This window comes from Gorilla gorilla, chromosome 6 (assembly GCF_029281585.2).
Source record: "Gorilla gorilla gorilla isolate KB3781 chromosome 6, NHGRI_mGorGor1-v2.1_pri, whole genome shotgun sequence".
NCBI lineage: Eukaryota > Metazoa > Chordata > Mammalia > Primates > Hominidae > Gorilla > Gorilla gorilla.
In genome coordinates this window covers 64761349-64783292 of record NC_073230.2, presented here as the reverse complement: position 1 = coordinate 64783292, position 21944 = coordinate 64761349, and the positions used below count along the sequence as shown (strand labels likewise).

At 45.0% G+C, this 21944-nt stretch overlaps 2 long non-coding RNA genes and 2 pseudogenes across 3 annotated transcripts; 1 reads left to right on the top strand and 3 right to left on the bottom strand.

Annotated features, from left to right (window-relative positions):
- The first annotated feature begins 1124 nt into the window (after positions 1-1124).
- On the top strand, positions 1125-1927 carry LOC115935356 (60S ribosomal export protein NMD3-like; annotated as a pseudogene).
- A 5942-nt stretch (positions 1928-7869) lies between these two features.
- LOC129523884 (uncharacterized) lies at positions 7870-12150 on the bottom strand. Its single transcript, XR_010134680.1, has 2 exons — positions 11891-12150; positions 7870-9549 (listed from the first exon to the last, which is right to left on the bottom strand). It is a non-coding gene; the product is annotated as an uncharacterized lncRNA (long non-coding RNA).
- Positions 12151-12324: 174 nt separating this feature from the next.
- On the bottom strand, positions 12325-14596 carry LOC134758800 (pre-mRNA-splicing factor RBM22-like; annotated as a pseudogene).
- A 208-nt stretch (positions 14597-14804) lies between these two features.
- On the bottom strand, positions 14805-21644 carry LOC134758924 (uncharacterized). 2 transcript variants are annotated; one of them, XR_010134678.1, is made up of 4 exons: positions 21431-21644; positions 18556-18624; positions 17730-17834; positions 14805-15159 (listed from the first exon to the last, which is right to left on the bottom strand). It is a non-coding gene; the product is annotated as an uncharacterized lncRNA (long non-coding RNA). The 2 variants fall into 2 exon arrangements; XR_010134679.1 differs by lacking the exon at positions 18556-18624 and having other exon boundaries at positions 21431-21625.
- Between the last annotated feature and the right edge of the window lie 300 nt (positions 21645-21944).

Sequence of the window (21944 nt, the reverse complement as noted above, 5' to 3'; positions counted from 1 at the left end):
AAATGTATTAATCTTATCCTAAATTACTTTGATGTTTTATTTTATACTTACAGAAGCCTTCCCAAGTATCACATAAAATTCTCATGCTTAAGTTTGTTTTTCTCATGTTATTTGTGTTGGAATCAATCATCTATCAGTTAGTAATATATTTCTTAAAATATTATTTAAGAACTGTGTGTATTCTTACACAATGACAATTAATTACTTTCTATTTTTAGGTATATAGTATTTGCCTATTATTATACTAAAGCTGACAACTTCTCTTTTTAAAATAGTGGTGAAACACACATACTATAAAATTTACCATTGTATCTATTTTAAGTGTACATTTTAGAAGTAATAAATGTATTCACATTACTGTACAATCATCATAACCATCCACCTCCAGAACATTTTTTATCTTGGAAAAGTGTAACTCTGTACCCATTAAACAACAATCTCCATTTTCCCTTCCCCCTGTCCTTGGCAACCACTATTGTACTTTCTGTCTTCATGCATTTGCCTATGCCAGGTACCTCATAAAAGCTGAACCACTTAGAATTTGTTGTTTTGTGACTGGTTTATTTTACTTGACATAATGTCCTTAAGGTTAATGCATGTTGTAGCATGCGTTAAATTTTTTGGTTTTTTTTTTTTTTTTTTGAGACGGACTCTCCCTCTGTCACCTAGGCTAGAGTACAGTGGTACAATTTTGGCTCACTTCTTTCTCTGCTTCCCGGGTTCAAGCGGTTCTCCTGCCTCAGATTTTCGAGTAACTGGGACTACAGGCACCCGCCACCACACCTGGCTAATTTTTGTATTTTCAGTAGAGATGGGGTTTCACTAAATTGGCCAGGCTGGTCTTGAACTCCTGACCTCGTGATCTGCCTGCCTCGGCCTCCCAAAGTGCTGGGATTACAGGTATGAGCCACCATGCCTGGCCTATTTTTTTTTTTTAAGAAAAACTGTATCCCATTCTATGTGTGAGAATGGAAGATCCTGACCTAAGCAATTTTGGAAAACAGTACTTTAATTGGATACTGTAAGACTCAAGAACTATACAAAAACACTGTATTCTAGTGGAACAATTTGCTTCCCAAAAGGGTATGGACTAGCAATTCTGAGTCTACTTTACACGTTTGTGTATGTCTACAAACACACACACACATACACACACACACACACTTGTTCCAATATGCAAGGATAAAGTTGTCTGTCTCCAAAACTGGTACAAATCCTGGGAAATATGAACCAGATTTGTGTGTGTATTCGAGTAACCAGTGCCATTCACCTCACTGATCCAAACATCCTACAAGTTGCAGATATTGATGGGAGTACTTTCTGGAGTCACCCTTTCAATAGTTTATGTCACCCCAAACAGCTAGAGGAGTTTATTGTGATGGAATGCAGCATAGTCCGAGATATAAAATGTGGTGCAGATGCTGGAATGATGTAAAAAAGCATAACCTCAGGGAAGTCTGGGTACAGAAGACATCTGAAATGAATACAGATAAACAGTATTTTTGTCGTACTCATTTGGGACATCTTCTAAATCCTGGAGAGCTGGTGTTAGGGTTTGATTTGGCTAGCTGTAATTTAAATGATGAGCATGTCAACAAAATGAACTCAGATAGAGTTCCAGATGTGGTATGAATCAAGAAGGACTAAGACTGGACCAAACATCAGTGATGTAGAAACTGGAAATTGAAAGAGCTTGAGAGAGAGAGAACATGGATACAGATGACGAAAGGCAATACCAAGATTTTCTTGAAGATCTTGAAAAAGATGAGGTAATTAGAAAAAATGTCAACATTTACAGAGAGTCAACCATCCCTGTGGAAAGCGATGATAATGAAGAGCACCTCGAATTAGTCTGGCTGAGATGCCTGAAGACTTTCATGTTTCCCATGATGCCACTGGTGAAGAAGGTGCATCAATGATGATATAATGAAACGTTGTAGACTGTTTCCACATACGTGGGCTTAAGAAGTTGGACGAGATGACCTTAAGTGTCTCTTCCATCTATGCCTCCAGATTTCAAGAGGAGAAATTAAGTTTTAAACCTGAATAAACACGATTGTTTTGATTGCTCACTGAAAGCACTGAAAAAGATGGATGGCTTTGAAGTTTTAGATAATAAACGATTATGGAGAATGTAATTATTATTGATATTTAGGCTATTTTACATGTGAAATTTTATCACTGTGCTTTTTTATATGAGGCACTATAGTATTTTCACATAGTGTAGTACCCTGGATGTAAAAGCTCAAAAATTGTGATTCCTTGGACATTCACTAAATCTTCAAGCAAAAACACATTTTTACATTCTTTTTACATTGATTACTTTAGTGAAAGACCATATGAAAAATCATTTTTAATATTGTTAATATTGTTACATACTTTGGTCCACTTTACATCATTTTAATGTTCTTGAGGTAGGGAAATTAGGGTTCAGTTTATCACTGGATATTCGGGAGGCAAGTCAATCTTTTTTATTTCCTTATAAAATTAACATCTTCAAACGCTGTTAAACAGAGGGTTGTCTTAATTTTTATTGCAGTAGAAGGAAATATATTTAAAATATTTGTAGATTTGTAGCAAATAGAGACTCGTTATTTAAAGATTAAATAACAATTTTTTCTTTTGTTATTTTTGCCAATTTAAGGCAGTAGCTGCATATATCATATAAATGTCTTCCTACCACGTCAAGAATGTTGCTTTTAAAATGTTTGTTTATAAATTGAGAAGGAAGGAATTTTCTCTCTGTAAGTTTCTATCATTGAACACGCCACCATCAAAAAGAACATTAGAATCCAGCATGAAGATAATGACTAGTAAAAATGAGGTACATACATTATAAAACCATTAATCAGATTTGAATGAGGAACGCTTTCCACATCCTTGAAAGAAAAACTGTGGCTTGGGTTTTAAAGTGTTCTGAGAATGAAGTATTAAGATCTTATTTCTATAGGCAAGATCAGACTTACTAAGTATGCCAGAACTAACAGCTGATTCATTCATTCTATGTGTGCCACTAAATAAAGAGATTGAGCAAGTAAAAAAAAAAAATCTCCCCAAGAGTCTCTCCAGAAAAAATGGGCCGCCAAGACCATCTTGCTGTTGGTGAGTTTCTTTGTGGTCACGTACTGGATGGATTTGAGTCTCTCATCCTACTCGATCCCGATATCAACCTATGACCCAGTCGTCCTGGGTGTCCAGAGGCGTGTGACCAGTGCCTATGCCACTGTGAACCCTTTGGTGCTAATAAGGTCTGAAAAAAGGATAATTGATATTCTGCAAATGATGAGACAGAAGTATCACATATTTTTTCTTTGAAAATAATTATCTGAAAAAGAGATTCTAACACCAGTTAAATTATTGAAGTATCAGAAAATTTGATATTTTATTTCATTACATTGTATAGAGTTTAACACTGTTATTTTATGTTAATCATTTGAAAACTGATGCTGCCAAAGACTTGAGGGATCCTTTAGTTCATTGTCCACCATGATTTGATAGCCCAATATGTTTGCAGTTTCTTGCATTTCATTTTGATTCCTTGAACTTCATTTTAAATTTTTTTCTTTTTGAAGTGTATTCTTAATAAGCTCATGTTGGTAATAAGATTCCTCATTTTTTTGCCTTTGGAAATCATTTAGTGCATCCTCACTTATTCAAAATATGTTAGTGAAGTATCTAATTATTGGTTGAACAGTAACCTCTCCGCACTCTTACTTATTTCTCTGTTTTCTGGCTGAACACAGGCTGTGGAGACTTTGCTCTCACCTTCATTGATTCTCCCTGGTTTTCTCTCTCATGGTTTTAAATATTTTTTTCTTTTCTTTGGTGTTATGCAGTTTGACTTTTATTTCTGTTGAGTATTTTTTGTTGGTGGTCACTTTTAATCACAATACACTTCTGCATTCAAGGGTTCCTATCTGATGTTCAGTTTCAGAAATTTATAAATGTTTGTTATTAGTGTGATTTGTTATTTGTATGTAAGCTAGTGAAACCAATGTGTTTGATTTCATCTCATTTTATTCTTTGTACATCTACAATCATATTTGTGTTCTGATCGTTTTGTTTTTCTGTAGTTTTATTCATTTCGGTATTCTAGTTCACTAATCCTGTTGTTATTAACTTGGTCTAATTTAATATTAAAACATACATTGTATATTAAATTTATTTAAGTTTCAGTTGTTCAATTTCTATTTGAGTCTTTGCAAAACATGCCTGTTTTGTGTGTGTGTGTGTGTGTGTGTGTGTGTGTGTGTGTGTGTGTGTGTGTGTGTGTTTGAGACAGAATCTCTCTGTCATCCAGGCTTGAGTTCAGTGCTGGTCATAGTTCACTGCAACCTCAAATTCCTCGTCTCAAGAGATCCTCTCACCTCCACCTCCCCAGTACCTGACACTACAGGCACACACCACTGTGCCTGGCTTATTTTTTATATATCTATTTATTGTAGAGACAGCTTTTGCTTTGTTGCCCAAGCTGGTCTCAAACTCCTGGCCTCAAGTGATCCTCTTGCCTTGGCCGCCGCAAAGTGCTTGGGAGTACAGGCATGAGCCACAGCCCCCAGTGCCCGCTTTAGAACTTCATGTGTTTTCAAAATTATTTTGATATTCTCTTTCCCCATTTGTGTTACTGAATTATTTTAAATATGTTTCCGATCTATGAAGTTTATGTGATGTATAATTTCTTCTTTCCCTTTTTTGGGTAGCTTATTTTGTGTGCTTCATAATTTACAATTGAGTTCTTACATTGCAGTCTCACATTTGGGATGGCCCTGGTTAGCAATTTTCTCTGTTATTCCAAGGGGCAGAGTGGACGATCCTCACAGGCTTAAGGTCTGTGTAATCAGCCCTGCAATCAGAGCTGTCTCTGAAGGCGGCTGTAACTTTTCGCTTTCATGACTGTTAATTTGCCTCCTGATTCACTTCTAGTCGTGGGAAGTTCCCATATTTTTCTATCCGTTCTGCTGGGCAGTTTTAGAATTCTTGTAAAATTTAAAGATTTTTAAGTTACTACATTAAATGACCTTTGAGAATATGTTATTCTGTACTAAAACATCAAATGTACACACGTGTTATGAGTAAAAATTTTTACATAAATATTTTGTGTAGAACAGTGCCACATGAGAAATTTTAATTTTTCTTATTCAATGCCCATGTATTATACACTAACATTATCTGTGAAGTATAAATATTTTCTTAATACTTGGAAGAATTTTTATGTTTCAGACAAATGTCTGAAGTGATCATGCTCCACTTTAATGCATAACTCCTGCACGTGGGCAGAATTGCTGTTCTTTTATAAAATAAAGAATGTTAGTAGAGTTAAATATATAAATTCAGGTCTTTTGGTTTCAGTCATGAAGCTTCCTCCTTAGCATTTCTCTAGTGCTGTAAAAGTAATCTCAGTTTGAATGTTCGGTTTAATCTAGATGTCATTTAAAACAATCTTAGGGATAAAAGACTATGCATTGAGTACACTGTACACTGCTTGGGTGATGGGTGCACCAACATCTCAGAAATCACCAATAAAAAACTTATCCCTGTAACCAAACACAACCTCTTCCCCAAAAACCTATTGAAATAAAAATTCACCTAAAATAAAAAAAAAAAAACAATCTGAAAGGAAATTTGCATGTGGCTACATGTTACTTGTTACTTTAATTTTTATTGTCATTTTACAGTGTTCAAGAAACATCGCTTATAGGGTTTCTGCCTTTGTGAAGTTAAAGACACTAATTTAGATTTAAAACCTTGCAATATTAAATGATTTTCTTGGTATTAGAAAATTTTGTCCATCCTGTGTTTAGTGCTCCAAAATGCTGATCACTTTTCCACTTGATAAACTTTATAATAAAGTTTCGAACTTTCTTTCTTTATTTATTTATTTATTTTTTTTTTTGAGACAAAGTCTAGCTCTGTCGCGAGGCTGGAGTGCAGTGGTACAATCTTGGCTCACTGCAACCTCTGCCTCCCAGGTTCAAGCAATTCTCCTGCCTCAGCCTCCCGAGTATCTAAGACTACAGGCACGCACCACCATGCCCAGCTAATTTTTGTATTTTTAGTAGAGACTGGGTTTCACTATGTTGGCCAGGATGGTCTCGATCTTCCGACCTCATGATCCGCCTGCCTCGGCCTCCCAAATTGCTGGGATTACAGGCATAAGTCATCGCCCCTGGCTTTTTTTTTTTCTAGTTTCAAACTTTCTAATAATTACTTAACACTCTTTATTTTTTCTATACCAGACAGTTGATTTCTGTGATCATTTTAAAATCTATTAATATCATTGTAAATGTATCAATTTTTCATTTAATTAATCTCTGTGTACACAGTGAACTCTTTGGTATTAAACCTACATGTATATGTCTTGAAATTATACGTAACACATCTTTAATTATATCTAAGAATTAACCACTCTGATTAATCAGATTTTCATCTCTTTCTACCATTTTGCATTTACTGCATCATTTTGTGTGTATTAAAATTTATAATTCCTTTCTGTAAACATATTTCCAATATATGAAATTTATGTGATGTACAAATATTAATACTTAGGAGGAACCTTCAGTTTGTCATTTAGGCAAAATCAAGTCTAATGACACAGTTTTCCAATTAACTTTATTCTTTGTTACCTATTTATAATATTTAAATTTAATAAGCCCATAATTATATTCATATATACATATACATGTAAATGATTACTACAGTAAAGCAATTTAACACATGCATGAACTCATGTAGTTTTCTTTTGGTGTCAAAACACCTAAAGTTTACCCTATTCAAAAATTACTAGTATATCATATAAAAATAGTAACTATAACCTTTAAACTGTACTTTAGTACTCCAGTTTCATTTATTTTATGTAACTGAACATTGACTTGTGTCTCTTCTCCCCCGAGTCATCATTCTATAGTGTCTGTATGTATTTAAACTTTTTTAAAGTTTCATATGTAACAGAAATTATGCAGTATTTTTCTCTCTCCCTAAGCTATTTCACTTAGCTTAATATCCTCCATGTTCATTTATGTTGTCACAAATGGCAGTGTCTTCTCCTTTTTAAAAGCTGAAATATGTTACATTATTATATATTACACACACACACACACAGAAACACCTCCCCCACAGTTTTTTTCTCCACTTATCCATCAATACACAGTAACTTGATCCCATGGCTTGGCTGTTAGGAACAATACTGCGGTGGGGCACGGGGAAGAGGGGAATGCAGTTATCTCTACAAGATGCTGATTTCATTTCCTGTTGATATATAATTTATAAGAGGGATTGCTGACCCATACAGTAGTTCTATTTTTAGATTTTCAGGAACCTTCATAGTGTTTTCCATAATGGCTGTACTAACTTACATTCTAAGCAGCAGTGTACAAACGTTCCCTTCTCTCCACACCATCACCAACACTTATTATCTCTTGTCCTTTTTATAACAGCCATCCTAAGAGATGGGAGGTGATATCCCATTGTTATTTAACCAGAAACTGTAAAACTAGAAGAAAACATAGGGAAAAAGCTCCTTGACTTTGGTTCAGATAATTTATTAAATACGACACTAAAATCACAAGAAACAAAAACCAAAAATATAAGTAGGAGTACATCTAACCCTAAAGCTTCTGCATAGGAGAAATAAATCAATGAAATTAAAAAGCAGCTTATGAGCTAGGAGAAAATATTTGCTAACAATATATCTCATAAGGGGTTAATATCAAAATACATAAGAAACCCATGCAACTGAATAGAGAAAAAAGACAGAAAATTCACCAAAATCTAATAACCTGATTTAAAAACAAAGAAACTGAATAGACATTTATCTTTTAAAAAACATAAAAATGGCTAACAAGTACTCAACATCAGTATTCATCAGGAAAATGCAAATCAAAGTCCTCATTTATTTTAGCTTTTATAATTTATTTCACACAATAAATATGAATGTGTACAGCAGGTACAGTAATCTGCATCCTACAACAGAGGACACTGAGACTGGTGACTCGGGGATGCATCTGCATGGAGCCGGCCTGGGGTGGGGTGAATTGTGCTGAAGAGGACAGCAGATGACACAGAACCAGGGGAAGCGACTCACCTGGGACCCCTCAGCGGAGGAGCCTCGGTCAGTCCCCAAAACTCAGCCCCACCCTCTGGGGACCTGCTCCCTGCTGGCTTGGTCAGCACCATGGACAGAGGACAAGTGGGTGAGGCTGTCAGAAAAGAACGGAGGGAGGAGGACAGCCAGGTGCCCCAAGCCAGGGCTCCTGGCTGACAGCCCTGAGAACCTCCTGAGGCTAGGAATTGGGTAGAGGGCCAAACTGGCCACCTGTGGTGTCCTCAGTCACCCTCATTACCTCTGGTGCCACCGCAGCAGTGCACAGCAGCCCAATTAGTAAGCGATAAGGCAGGCATGTGGATGGATCAGAGGAGTCTTGCTCAGGGGCTCTTACAGGACAAAGGTAAAAGAAAGGCCACTGTGGCTGGAGAGAGAGTCACAGCCCCTGGGTCAGACACGATGGAGGAATGAGGAAAAGGGAAGGGGTGGTGGCGAATATGCAGGAGAGGCAAGCAGATGCAGGATGGTCAGAATTTATTAGACATGACGGGCTCCAGGTGCATCCTCAGTGTACTGGGCACTTCTCAGCCTTCCTGGAACTGAGCCTGGTGATGTGGTCACTTTTGGGGAGACTGTTGTCAGGGCCCAGCCACACACCCCTGGGCAGCACTGTCCCATCTCAGGATTGGACTTTCTCAGCTCCCATAGGGGATGCTGCCTGCAGCCCAGGAAGGGCAGCCCCCTTGTGCACCCTGAGCCCCCATGGATCCTCAGCAGCCCCTGCCTGGCCCTGCGCTCCCTCTGCTCTCTTGCCCCAGCCCCTCCTGAGTGTCAGCCAGTAAGGAGGCCCTGTCTGTCCTTTCTTCCCTATGCAGGCTCCTGGGCTAAGACCTGGGTCAGATGGGGATGGGGCTGGTCCTTCCCTGAGGCCTGCTCGGGAAAGGGGATGGCCCCTAGCCTGGTCTGGGCCCTCAACTCTCCTCATTGCCTTACAGTGAGACAGAGCTCCCCCTGTCTGTGCCCTGGAGGTGGAGGTAAGAGCCTGACCCTGCCATATGGGAGCTGCTCCACAGATGGGCAACTTGGTGGGGGGTTTGTGATGTGGAGGCCGTGGCCTGTGGGCATGGGTGCTGGGAGTGGGAGTGACATACTCTCACTAGGAGAGGCCACAGTTACTGCTGAATCTCACCCCAAACTCTAGCCCTGCAGGTTTTTTACCACAGCCACCACCAAGAATCACAGTAGTGTCTCAGGAGTTGCTGCCCGCTGCCCAACAGGGCCCTACCTGGAGGCCAAGACCCAACCAAAGCCCAGGGTGTCTGTGCCCTGGGAACAGTGTGTCCTGTGGTCATGAGGCCAGGCCACCAGTGCCCACTAATCAGGGGCTTGGTTCTGTCCTATTCTGGTTCCTTCCAGTTCAGTCCCATCAGGGCCCCTAACCACATGACCCAGCATCCAAGAATCACTCCAGGAAGCCTGGCAGCTCAGCTCACTCCATCACTTCTTATCTACAGCAAAAACATCAGGGCATCAGACACACAGATAAATGCCTATAAATGCTTAACTGGAATAAATCTAGGAACAGCAAGAAGGCACAGCTGTGAATGAGGGTCCCCCATGACTGCTCTTCAGGGTTTAGGACAGGAGCCCATTTTTGCCTCCTGGTGCTGCCTGCCTCTCAGACAGGGCAGGACACACTTTCCTCACTGAAAGGACAACAGGCCTGGTCCCTTGCCCTCCTGCCCATCCCTGCAAGCATTACCTTGCTGGGAGGAATCTGATGCCTTGGCATGGTCTGCTTCTAAGCCAGGAACAGGAACACCTTCTGGACATCCCATAGGAAGGAATAAATCCAGATCAGAGTTCACAACCTGAGCTCTTGCCCACTCTTCGTGAAAAGGGAGGCCCAGTCCTAGGCAGACTGAACTTCTCCTGAGGAACTGTGGAGCCAAAGACTGGAAACTTCCAGAATCCTTAGGCTCAGATCCCCCTTAGAGTCACCCTGAGGTCTGTCTCACCAGAGCATCTTCTGTCCACAAATGTCTCATTGGGTCTAAAAAGGAATCCTCACAGAGGTCTGGGGCCCAGCATGGTCACTCCTACTGAATGTCGAGAAGACAAAGGCCAAGAACCCAGGGAAACACCAGGTCTGGCCCTTCCACTCCCAGCTAGAGCAGGATGCATAGGCCAGACTGTGTCAGAAGCCCAGCTACCCAGATGGAGGGAAAGTCAACCCCAAAGGGGCGGAAGAGGTCAGTCACACATCCTGGGCAGAGAGTGGCATGGGCAACACAGGTGAGCTGTGTGCTGATGACTTTCCTGGCTTTGGAAATGAAGTATCTGCAGAAAAAGACTCCTTCCCTTCCAGAATGGCTGTTTTATGACAGCAGTTTTGACAGTGACTCTTGTGTCTGTTCTGAGGCTTGGCCCTGCTCTATAGAAAATGGAGCAGGCCAAGATGTCCTCTGAACATGCACCAGAATGACCTAGATGTGAGCCAAACCTTCACAAGCCATGCCATGTTCAGAGAGCGCTGCAGCATGAACTAAGGCGTGTGGGGCATGGAGGGTGCCAGGGGAGGTGGGCAATCTGGAGGGATGGGGCATCTGAGGGGCAGTGGGGAGGTCTCAGGACAGGGATACGGTCTCAGAGAAGAGGGTGACAGCCCAGCCTACTGCCTAGAGATCTGGCCTTGGGAAGGGTCTGCAGAGGGGCCTGGAAGAGTGAGGTTTTCAGGGCAGTCCAGGGGATTCTGAACACCTCTGCTCCTTCCTTGAAGACAAGCAAATGTTGTGCACCCAGATTGCCACCTTAAACTGACCCTACAGTGCTTGATTGATGGGACAAGTGTGCACAGGAGACCCAGTCCAGGGACCCTGCCCAGGAGTCTGCTACTCCAGAAGGACCCAGCTCCCCTCCTCTGCACAGGAGGCAGAGGAAGATCCCTGCAAGGCACACAAACTATCCCTGCCTGAGAGGGGGCATCACATGGCTGGGGCTGGGGCTGGGACTCAGCGCCAGCATCCTGGGCAGACTGGGCCAGGACTCATCTTGGGAGAGCACTCAGGGAGCCCCCTCTTTCAGGGGTCACATTTGATGGAGATGAGAACACCCCCATAAGGAGCTGCAGGACCTTATCTGATCCAGCCTCCTGGGGGAGGTCTCATCCCATGCAGAGGGGGCCCCCAGCACCACAGACTGAGGCCCCAGTAGGCCCTGCTCAGGCCACCAGCCCTCCACCGTGAAGGGCCAGGTCCTCCCATGCCTGCTGTCCCCACAAACCCCTACTTCAAGCTCATCACAAGCTCATCCTCAGGCTCTGGTGCATCTGCCTTCTGCAGGGCAAGCGCATGCTCATAGCCAGGGCACATGCGGCATTGAAAGTGCACAGAACCCTGTCCCCATGTGCCCGAGGGTGCTGGGGGAGCACACAAGCACACCAAACCTGGCCCGAAGGCAGTGCTCACACTGTCCACAGGACCCTCTGCTTTAACCCAGAGGGACGGCCAAACCAAGCCAGGCCTGGTGGACTGGACAGGGCACCATGAGTCCTCCTGGAAACTGAACCCACCCCTGACACAACTCAGATGAAAGGCAGGAGTGTGGCAAGTTCTTCCCCGACTGGACCTTCCCCCATTAGTGGCCTCCTGTGCAGAGCTGGACCCCAGGGGTATCTAGAAAGGACCCAGCACTGCCTAGTGTGAGGTGCCCATGGCGGAAATAAGGTGAAGTCACAGACCCCTCCCAGGAGACCCCTCCTGGCCTGATGCCCAGCCCCAAACCTAGACCCTCTCCTGAAGCTCTCCTGTTTGTCCTGTGGGAGCTTTCCTAAGATGCACTGTCCCATACCTGGGCTATGGACGATGATGTGGTTGTGAAGCACTTTGAGGCCTCCATGGCTGAGCTCAGAAAGATGCACTGTGACCACTGACCCCAAGGTGGTCTCCAGCACCAGGTCCCCTCCTGAGTCACCATCTAAGACAGTAAATAGTGGGTAGTGCCCAGGACCCTCCATCCCTGCTCCCCAGGCCTTCCTTCTCCTTCTCCTCTTCCTTCTCTAAGAAGCTTCTAAAAACAGGCCAGCTGGGCCCCAGGGCAGGTGCTGGACTCACCCCAGTAACAGGGCAGGGGATGAGGGCAAGACCCCTCCAAGCCCCCCACCACACCTTCCCCTCCTGCCCTACAAGAACCCTGGAAGCCCCTGGAGGGCTCGGTCCTGTCTGTGCCAGCCCACACCCATAGCTGCAAGCATCAACAGGGACAGAGTGCAGCAGGGGTCCCCACTCACAAGTTCCCATACCCCAGCAGGAAACACCCCTCACTGTGTGATCAGCAGGGACCCTCACTCACGAGCGCCCATACCCCGGGTGGCACACACCCCTCACTGTGGGATCAGCAGCCTGTAGGTGTTTCCTCAGTGTCAGACCAGGTGGGTTACTAGAGACCCCAAAACTCCAAGGACCCAGATACCTGGGGCCCAGACGTACAAAGGTCAGATGGGCTTCGGGGAGAAGTGGACCAAGTTTGCTTTCCATTCAGCTAAACATACAAAGATCCCTAGGAAGGCCCTGGTCCTGGAGAGAGGGTTTCTGGCACCCAGGCCTCTGCAGGCATCCCTCAGCATGGAGGCCCTCCCCAAGGGGGACGGGTTGGCCCTCCCTGGTCCACCAGCCCAGCTCCAGAAGCCCAGAAGCTGACCTGAGGCCAAGTCCCAGCAGCACAAGAAGAATTCCACAGAGCCCAGGGCAACAGGCCACTCTCTGGGGGCCCAGCGGCTCAAGATGTGGCAAGCCTGTTCCTATCTCAGGATAGACCATGGGATTTTTGGCGATTTCTGTGTTGGAATTCTCTCCCAAACTCCCCATGGACCTGGACATCCGGGGCTCCTGGTGTCCACAATGCAGCTTTGAGCAGGGATTCCAAACCCCTGTTCTTTCTACATCTTCCCTGGACACCCCCAGGACCATAGGACAGGCCCTGGCCCTGAACCCCCTCAGGGCCCCAACAACCAGGCCTTGCCCAGCCCACTGAAAACCCAGCAGTAGGGCCGTAGACACTCCCCTTCCATGGCGGCACCTGGATCTGACCTTTCTCAGGGGCCACTGAGCAGCACAGCCTTAAAGGAGTCAAGACAGCACCCAGACAACCCCAGACAGCTCCTGAGCTGGGTGAAATCAGTGTCAATGCGGAAGCTGGACTCAGAGGCTGTTGGAGGGGAGGGGGATTGTGGTATCTGCAGAGCCCCAGCCAGCCAGCAGCCTGTCACATGTCCCCATGCCTGCCCACTTGCGTGACAGAGCCTCCCTCACAGGGCAAACATCCTAGACCTACAGATGCCAAGCTCAGCCCAAGCCCTGGGAGAAAAGGGACCCATGGGAGCCATGGGTGCCAGAGAAATAGCCAAGATAACAAAAGAGGGGACTGAGCTTCCTGGGGCACTGGCCAAAACTAGAATTTGGCCCAGGGAAGGGCAAGCCCCTTAAAGCAGTGTGTGGGTACACAGGGCCCCCACAAGGCAGGGCATGCCTGGCAGGGCCAAGCCAGTGATGTTACCAGGCTCAAAGAGCAACCATCCACATCGCTGAGGGTAGGACAGGAGCAAGTGGACCAGCCTCCAACCTCTTCAACTCAAGGAAGCAGCGATGGCTGGACTCCCGCACCCTGAGTGGCCACCATCCAACCATCAGTGGGGCACAGGCCAGAGACCATTGATCTATCGGGTTGTCCTGGGGCCCTGTTTCCACTGCACAAGAACGACTTCAAATTGCACGATCAAGTAGAAGCTGGTGAAGAATGGGCCCAGGAGCCCGGGTCCCTGGGGCTGCTGTCCTCGGCAGGTCCAAAGGACAGAAATAGTCAGAAAAGGTGTCTATGGTCAGAAAAAGTCAGAAAGGTAGTCTCACTCCTTCGAAGGAGGCTCCAAGGTGGGGACCAGAGCTGCAGCAGGAGGAGGACCTCCTGGCGGCCCTGAAATAGGCTCTGGCAGGATCCCAGAGTCTGCCGTTCTGTCCTTCTCTCTCTCCTTTTCCTTGAGGGCTTGGAATCTTCCCCCATTTGACGGTGAGTCTGCAGCCATGGACAATCAATTTACAAAAGGACTTCTCAGTGGCTATTTCCATAGCCTGCCCTGTGGAAAGCTGATGAGAGCACACTGCTGTCTCTGCACAACAGTGACCATCCGGATCTCGCCAACAGGTAGAGATCATTTCTTAAATCTGTCTCAGAAATGGTATCCCCCAGACCATCAACATAGACGGCGGGCAGACTTCTCTTCCAGTGGGTCCAGATGAAGCATGGTTGAAGCCTGCTCTAGAAGATTATCTGCTACGGGGTCATTGTTTCTGCATATTGATCTTTAATATTCTGATCAGCAAGGGGGTCTTCTGGATCTGCAGGCTTCTCAGGTCTGTGCAGACACTCCTCTCCTCTCTCACCCTCTGCCTTTACCCATAAAGAGCAAATGTGGGGCTTATTCCTTAGGCAGTAGACTGTGGTCTGGGCCAGTTTAGGCAGCATGTCACTGGTGCATGCGGCTTTCCCCAGCGGGACAGCTGGTCATATTCTATTAGGGTTAGAAATCCCTCTCTCCATATCTGCAGTGGCCTTTTAAAGACAGTTCTGCATCATGAACCTGGATGGGCAGTCATACTCCAGGTGTGAGAGGCAGGTCTGACAGACATTTTCTGCAGGCTCAGCACCCTTCAGTCTTGGAATGCATGTGCACCACACAGCCCCAGCCAGACACTGAATGACCTGGCACGGATTTTGCATTTTTTCTCATCGTTTTCTTTGGTCATTCAGATACACAGGTTTTCTCTAGGACATGTGTGACACAGAAGAGAGAACCATCCTCCCAGTTTTGTCTGTTTTAGGTGCTGGAGCCCAGAGAGGTCTCCTCTTGAGAGGGTCGGCAGGCAGTAGTAGCTTTTTAGGTGGGAGACAGGACCCCCACAATCCCAGCAGCCCCAGCTCCTCTTTCTGGCTCTTTTCTTGAGACCCTGGACAACTGCCTTTGACCACATGTGATTCATCTTTCTTTACTCAAGGCGAACATCGCTCCCAAGGAATCTCCATTCTTGGAGGAAACTCTTGGCTTCCTGGTCTCTCCAAGACCTGGCCTGGAAGAGACAGAAACGTGAACGCACCTTGAAATACAGTGCATACTTGATGATTTTCAAAGACCCTCCATCTACACTCACAGGGCTTAAGGAGACCTTGTGTCTGCTGCTGGGAGATGACAAAACCTTAAGTGAGAAGGTCAAGAACCAGGATCACTAGAAAAAGAAATGTCCAATCTCTAAAAGCATAGACATGTTGGGAAACATCTGTGTGTCTGGATATTTATTGTGTCCAATGATGGATAAAGACTCAAAAACTCACCGGGCACGGTGGCTAATGCCCTTAATCCCAGCACTTTGGGAGGCCAAGGCAGGTGGATCACCTGAGGTCAGGAGTTCAAGACCAGCCTGGCCAACATGGCAAACCCCAACATGGCAAAACCCCATACAAAAATTATCGGGGCATGGTGGTGTGAACCTGTAAACCCAGCTACTTGAGAGGCTGAGGCAAGAGAGTCATTTGAACCCTGCAGGCAGAGGTTGCAGTGAGCCAAGATCACCCCACTGCACTCCAGCCTGGGCAACAGAGTGAGACCCTGTCTCAAAAAACAACAACAACAACAACAAAAACAAAAAATCAACAAAAAGAAACCTCAAAAGCAAAAAGATTTTGGCAAAGTACTCCTGGCCTGGAAGGGCTCTTTGTTTTACATGCAGATGGTTTGTCCTGAAAAGAGGCCTCCTGGTCACAAAGTCTTACTTGGTAAGAGCTCCAAGTACACAGAGCCACAGGCCATCATCCATGGAGCTGCCTCTGCTGACCAGGATGGAAACTCAGGGTAAAGGTGACTGAGGCTAGAACAAAAAGATTAGAGAAAAATAAAGAAAACTAATTTGAAAAAAATTAAAGAAAAATACAGTAACCTGAAGTAATTTTTATTAAAGCCTTGTCTGTGAATAAGTTAAATATGGCTAATCACAGTACTGTACATAATAATCTAAAATTTTAAGTATTGGCCAAGCACAGTGGCTCATGCCTATAATCCCAGTGCTTTGGGAGGCCAAGTTGGGAGAACTGCATGAACCTAGGAATTGGAAACTAGCCTGGGCCACAGAGTGAGACCATGCCTCTGCCAAACAATAAAACATTAGCTGCGCATGGCGGCATGGCCTGTAAAACAATAAATAGAAATGAAATTATAACTACCACAAACTAAGCTACAATATTTATGTCATCACAAATTAATAGTCAATTTATTTCAGTCCAAAAGAGATAACCAAGAATTGATTTCAAAATCAATTCAGAACTTTGCCCTCTCTGTATGGTGGAAGAGCAAGAAACAGACTCCCTCTGGCACCAAACACACAGGAAGCCAGACCAACCACATGAACCAGATGTCTCCAAACACTAGAAGCATCTGCAAGGAGCACAGAACTGAGGTCTGGAGGCTGAAACCGAGAGGGGACTGCATTGCTGCCCCAGCTTAGAGCCTGCAGAGCCTACTGGCAGTGCAGGGTGGGAGGATATAGGAAGAGCATGGAAGTCCACATGTTAAAGAGACACGGTTGAGAATGTGAGGAGAGAAAAACATATGGCTGAGTACCAGAAAGTAGGGAGGAGTGGCTGAAGTAGGGGTAAGATTGGCGAGTAGAAGATGGGGGCTCATTGAACCATTGGCAGGTATATGGGTAAATACCAATCAAGATAAATAATATTACCCAGTACAAAAGGGAAAAGGGCACCCTACACCTTTTTATTTTTTGAGACGGAGTCTTGCTATGTCACCCAGGCTATGGTGCAGTGGCGCAATCTCGGCTCACTGCAACCTCTGCCTCCTGAGTTCAAGTGATTCTCCTGCCTCAGCCTCCTGAGTAGCTGGGATTACAGGCACGCACCACCATCCCCGGCTAATTTTTGTATTTTTAGTAGAGACAGGGTTTCACTATGTCAGTCAGGCTGGTCACGAACTCCTGACCTCGTGATCCGCCTGCCTCGGCCTCCCAAGGTGCTGGAATTACACGTGTGAGCCACCATGACTGGCCCACCCTACATTTTTTTCAGAACATTTTCACAAGAAAACTTGTCATTATGAGTTTAATATTGTCCAAAAGTAGAAGAGCGAACATTTCCCAATATATTTTAGGAAGCTAGTATTAATCTCCAATAGAATCAGAGAAAGGAAGTACCAAAAAAAAAAAAAAAAAAACCCTGTGAAACAGTATGCCTCATGAAACTCGATGTGGAAATCCCCAACAAAACATTATTCAACAGAGCCACATGCTTCACCCATGGGTGAATTTCTTCTAGGAATCATAAAGATTTGGGGAAATCAAAGGAAATCTTTTATTAAGAATTAAAGTTGTAGACTCCTATCTTGAGTTGATTACTTTGAATTTTTGGTCCCAAAATATATACAGGACCAGATCTAATTCTACAATCTTTATCACATGCAGCCAGATGCTGAAGAGAATTAGATATAACAGCAATATGGGAGTTGTCCTCTCTGAAGCCCAACTGAAAAAACCCAGAGTCAGAAATTTTACAAACAGAAAAACAACATACTTACTCTGAACCAGGGAAGGAGAGGTAATTCAAACATTTAAATTTAAATTGCTATGAGAATACTGACTTGTTAGAAACTGAAGGAGCGAGCAATGCTTCGGAACTCCACGCTTTTCCATCAGAAAACGGAGATAGACAACCTCGAATTTATCCAGTCATAACATTAATTTCCCTATGAAACAAATCATAAAATAAATATTAAACTCATGACATATTCTCTGACTAAAAGAAGGCAAGATAAACTGAACAGTTAATTATCAGTGTAATAAATTATGTACAAGAATCTTATTGCTGCATTTTTTAACAATGATGAAACTAGAAACAATGTAAATTTCTATCAAAAAATAAACAGTGAAACAAATATTGTATACCCATTCTTTGGAATACATTAGAAATAGAGAGTTAGAATCTCATGCACTTATTAGGAATAATGTAAGTGATACATTGCTTGTGAAACAGCAAAATAAAAACAATATAGTATAATATAATCTGTGTTCAAAAACTGTATATGTATTTATCTCTTTTTTTTTTTTCTGGCGGCAGGGTCTCACTCTGTCACCCAGATGGGAGTGCAGTGGCGTGATCACAGCTCACTGCAGCCTCAAACTCCTGAGCTCAAGGGATCCTCCCCACTCAGCCTCCCAAAGTGTTGGGATTACCGGCCTGAGCCACTGCACCCGGCCAACTTTATACGTATTTATAAATTTATAGAAAACATCCAGAAGAATAAAAACCAAGCTATAATAATTTCTTCTAAGAAGGGAGTGAGTTTGGAAGGAAGAGGAAGACATGGGAGACTTTCACTACATAAATATCTTTATGATCTGACATTCTTAAAATAGCATGCATTTATTTTATAATTAGAAAAAGAGGAAAAATATAAGCATTGTTACCATTTGGTAGGAGGGTAATAGTTTTGTTTTCATCAGTATTTGTATTGCATGTTAGTACATAGCACAAACCTGGAAGAGAAAGCCCAGAGGAATAACTGGAACAAAAAAAATCACACCTCAAAAAGAGAGTGGGTGTTATCTTTACGTATCAACAAGCGTTCCAGGTGAGTGCTGGTCAGGATCTACCGCTGCTCCAGCTCCCTCAAATCACCTCACATCAAATCTACGCCCTGACAGGAGGAAGGCAGAGGACAGGGAAGGCCAAGTGCCGGCAAGTGCTCTCCCCAACCAAAGGCCTGTTTCTGCAAGTTTCCTGTCATTAAGAAGAAAATGGAGTCCTAATGAGATGTGGACCCCTTCGGGATGCTGGCAGAGAAACACAAACTGGAATATGCCATAATCATACCTTAGAGGAAGACTTCTAGGTTGAGACTTGAAATTCATGAAAAGCTTGTGTGAAGTAAACAAAGCTACTCTACCTCTCTGAGTGTCAGTTTCCTCACTTATAAAATGGGGATCGCATGCCAACATCAGGAAGTTGATGCCAGAGTTAAATTCACAAAGATATCTAAAAGTGACTGTTAATGCAAGAATCCACTTTATTTAAAAACAAACAGGCCGGGTGCCGTGGCTCACGCCTGTAATCCCAGCACTTTGGGAGGCCGAGGTGGGAGGATAATGAGGTCAAGAGATCGAGACCATCCTGGCTAACACGGTGAAACCCCGTCTCTACTAAAAATACAAAAAATTAGCTGGGCGTGGTGGTGGGCGCCTGTAGTCCCAGCTACTCGGGAGGCTGAGGCAGGAGGATGGCGTGAACCTGGGAGGCGGAGCTTGCAGTGAGCCGAGATTGCACCACTGCACCCTAGCCTGGGCGACAGAGCGAGACTCTGTCTCAAACAAACAAACAAAAAACAAAACAAAACAAAAAACAGCATCAGACTTCAAAATACACAAAAGAAATAATGTTCATGTGTCCAAAGAGGAGATGATCAGCTTTCTAAGCAGCCTGAGCACGTGAGAATGAGATCTATCCCCAACTAGAACTCTTCACAGCTCCACTGAAGAGGACACATACAGGGCCCCAAGAAGCTAAGTGCATGGCCAGTGTAGAGTGACTGGTGTAGTGAGGGTGGAATCCCCAAAGACCCTCTGAAATGCAGTTACACAACAGGCTCCCAGGAAACACTGGAACAAACCAGGCAGCTGAGCAGATACTACCAAGAACGGAGTGAGCAGAGGAGGGTCAGAGCCACAAATCTCAGCAGAATACACCAAACTGCAAGGAGCTCCTGGCTGTGTGAACAGCAGCTGTGGCTGCATCAGGACCAATCTTGTGAGGCAGCTGCTGGGGACAGCTGAGATCACATGTTTTTGCAGCCACACACCCAACAGCAGTGCCTCTTGAACACAAATCACAAAATCCTCTCCCTTCACCTTTAAGGTGACGGATGATGGATGAACTCACATTACAACATCCCCACCAACACTTGCAGACAAGTGTATTTAGAAACTCCCACCTAACGAGGGAACACTCAGGAGTAGAATGAGAATATTGAGGGATGGGGGAGGAATGCAGGTACTTGACTCCACAGACTCTACTGAAAACAAGGGAAGAGCTGATGTGCTGTGGTCTCCCTATACTTCATCTTGCCACGTCCATAGATGCCGCATGGTTCTTGTTCCTTTATTTACAAAGGTGCTGATGAGCCCATGTGTAACTGACCCTGAAGGAGTAAATTATTCACAAAGTACAATAACAGTGTCAATATCCATGCCCAGGGTTTTTAGGGGTTTTTATTTATAGTAACCCTCACTCAGGAATCACAAATGAAGCCAGTTGGAATGTGCTGTATGAACAAGGTCTTATTTTCACGTAGATTAACACCTTGGTTTTTATGGATTAGACATAAAAGCATAAAAGCTGGCACCATTCCAGAATCAAAGCAACTGTCCCTGAGGACATATGGAATTTAGGGACATCAATTATTAGGAAGGTACACGAAACTAGAAGTGCTTCCGGAAGTTTCCATTGTCTAGACAGAAAAATTCAACAGATCAGCCCGAGAGAGTAAAGGTACCGCCGTGAGTGCCGGGGGTGATCAGCTTTCTATTCACAGCAAAGATGTGAAGCCTAAGGAATTTCAAAGACTCCCCAAGTGGTCCACACCTTGAAAGTCGCTCCCACAAAGCTGGAGCACTATCTGTTCTTGAATATCAGGTTGCCATCTGTGTCTTTGAGACACTGCACAGTCAGGCCTCAGTTGAGATGAGGCCAATGACGTGCCAATGAAAATGCCTAAACCGTCTTTATCTTTAGGTAGCCATTTGGTGGACTTTCCACCAAATGGGTTGGTGAAAAATGGCGCACCAGAGACACACGCCTGGGAAGTGAAATTTTCTCCTCGGATTTTAGCATCTCCTGCGTAAACCAATAATGACCTTCTCTGCCGCCTCAACATCCGTGAAAAAGGTGCTGGTGAGGGTGACATTTTCACGAAGCCACAGGCCATGTCACCCCCTACGAAGCTTTGAACTTGTGCACTGGCGGGCCAGGCGGCGGATTTCTCCCCATAGTGGCTGCACTGCGCTCTAGCTGGAGAGAAAAGAGGGCAGCGGCACAATGGACAGCGCCTGGACCTCAGGCCAGTTCCCATAGCAGCTTAGGAAAGCAGGCGGATCCCTGGGCTGGAGGAGGCGCGATGCCCAGGAAAGACCCCGGGTGCAGGTGGGAGAGGGAACCCAACCGAGCAGCGGGAAGTGGGGTGAGGACCACACCCGTCCGAGTTGGACAAGGGCGAGGTGCACTTCGCGGCGTCATGCCCTCCTCACTGCCCAGCCTGGACCTGCCCCTCCTGTCCCCCTCCCGACTCACTTCCCATGGCAAGGAGGTGCCTGCGATCAGTAGCCAGCATCGCTGTGGAAGCGGCGAGGTCCACACTGCCCTGCCCAACCCTCCTGGGCTGCCCTCCTCCTCGCACGTCGCCTGCTGGGATTCCAGTCCAGCCGCCTTGCAACCAACGGGCGGAGAACGTTTAAGAGCTACCGTTTCCAGCGTGCCTGGCTAGGCGCGCGCCGCTTCGCTCCTCCCCCCGAGAACTTCGCCCGGCTCCCGAGCCTGGGGCATGCTAGGATTGTAGTCCCGAAGCTCTTGAAAGGGCGGGAGCGGTGAAGAGACTACATACAGCTCCCAGCATGCACAGCAAGGCCGGCAAAACCTGACTTCGCCTTCAGGACTGCGCGCTGCCTCCTGTTCATGCTGGCTGGGATTGTAATCCAGTCGCCCAGTGATGAAAAAACTGGAAGCTAATCAAAGACGACAACTCCCAGTATGCCAGGCTTAGCTCCCGCCCACCAATCCGCACCTCCCTGTGTCCAGAGCAGTTCTG